Raw genomic sequence first — 1384 nt, 5'->3', positions numbered from 1 at the left:
GTAGCTTGAGTCTAAACTATCTTGTATCAATTTAACTTGATCAGTTGGTTTAAATTCGGTTGAAGATCAATTAGAATGAGATTAACTCGTGTTAATTAGCATGAGTTAATTGGATGTGTGGTTCAGATTACTTTTGACGTGTGATTTTAGTCTTGTGCGTATTTATATTTTGACGTTTGATTTTGTTGTGAGCACGATCGATGTGCTTTGAGATTTTTGTTGTTTCGTAGTTGTTGTGGTGGTTATAGTTGATGTTGTGTTGGATGTATAGTTGTGGTTGTGTGGGCCTTTATTTGTAGTTGTTTAGCAGTCATGTATATATGTTGTATTGTAGAGAGGTCGTGTGGGCCTGTATGTTAAAATGTATTCAGGAAAAGTTCAATTGTTACAAGGGAGATGCTGCCGAAATTTTTCGGACAGCCTTCTCTCGAGATGTGACAATTTTATGGTATCAGAGCTTAGTTTTACGGTCCATATGTAATTTTATGGATGTGTCATTGCATTTTTATTGTCGTTTCTTTTGAATTTTTTTGTCGTATGTTGGTTTATTCGGTCCAGGTTGTGAGATGGGACAGACAACATCATGATCTCTCCATGTATTGTAAGTAAAACTAACTAATACATCTTATTTGTTTCTTATAAATTTATAGTAGTTGGGTTATTAGGTGATTTTTGATTTTATTATGACTCCTGTACATTAGTATATTCATTAGTTGACAGTTGTATCTCAGAGTCAGCTTCAGCTAGAGCGGAGGCAGACTGTATTCCATTCAGCTACCCAGCTGATCAGTGCGGAATTAGAACATGTTAATGCTACAATCAGAGTAGAGGCACAGCGGAATGAGGAATTGGTTATTCAAGTATAGCATTTTGGACTATAGTAGTTAGATAGTAAATTTAGAGACTAAATTTTTGTTAATGAGGGAGCATGTAAGATACCAAAAATTTTAGGATTAGAATTAACTAATTAAAGACTAAGTTTTTTATTGGGATAGATTAAGTGGGTTGAAGCCCAAATTAACCAAAACCCATTAGGTTATTGAATGTAAGATACGCAAAAATTTTTAGTGGATCAGTTTTAAACTAAATTGAACCAATTTGGTTTGATTCGTGATGGAAGAAGTTTTGATAAAATAAAAAGGGATGAACAGATTCATCTTGCGAAGACGAATCTAACAAAATTAGTTTGGATCAAATCGGAGGTCGTTTGGTAAGTAAACCAAGCGAATCAATTGTTATAGTAAACCCTAAGTTTTAAAGCCAGTTTAACCCAAACCCAAACCCCAATTTGAGAATTACTATTACTCCTCATTAAAATTAAAAAAAATCACGGCCTTGTTTTTCGCTGTTCCGTGCGACTCGTGACTCCTTCCTCCCTGCAATC

The sequence above is a fragment of the Curcuma longa genome, chromosome 20, assembly GCF_044706935.1.
Source record: "Curcuma longa cultivar G26 ecotype Majalengka, Jawa Barat chromosome 20, ITB_CL_G26_1.1, whole genome shotgun sequence".
NCBI classification, from domain to species: Eukaryota; Viridiplantae; Streptophyta; class Magnoliopsida; order Zingiberales; family Zingiberaceae; genus Curcuma; species Curcuma longa.
The sequence above is the reverse complement of the archived record's forward strand: the minus strand, read 5'-3'. Positions refer to the sequence as shown.